Source organism: Octodon degus, unplaced genomic scaffold (assembly GCF_000260255.1).
Source record: "Octodon degus isolate 3935 unplaced genomic scaffold, OctDeg1.0 scaffold00013, whole genome shotgun sequence".
Lineage (NCBI taxonomy): Eukaryota > Metazoa > Chordata > Mammalia > Rodentia > Octodontidae > Octodon > Octodon degus.
In genome coordinates, this window is record NW_004524589.1 from 3,036,255 (window position 1) to 3,036,726 (window position 472).

Genomic DNA, 472 nt, shown 5'->3' on the forward strand with positions numbered 1-472 from the left:
GTCTGGTACTCCAAAGTACAAAAAGCAATGAGGTAGCCGGCATGGTGGTGCATGCCTGTATCTCAGCACTCAAGAAGCTAAGGCAGGAGGATTGTCCCAAGTCCAAGACCAGCCTGTACTACAAAGTCAGCTTAAGGCAAGACTGAACTGCAGAGCAAGACTCTGTTTCAGAGAAAAAACCAAAGGGATGAGGGAATAATCAACTGGGACAAGGCAAAGGAGAAAAGAAAGAAAGGAAGGGAAAAGTAAAAACATACATGTGCATATCCAGAAAGGCTGGGATAATTGCAATGCTGGTTTGGCTGGTCTATTGGAAGGAACAGCTAATACTTAATTTTTTCCTTCTTTTTAATATTTTTGAACAATTTTACAGGCTTCTGTCTGGTAATTGGATCATATAATTAGGAGACACCTATATGCGATAGAGCAACCATTGTTTAAGTTGTATCATCTTGTTTAGTTAAATTCTATA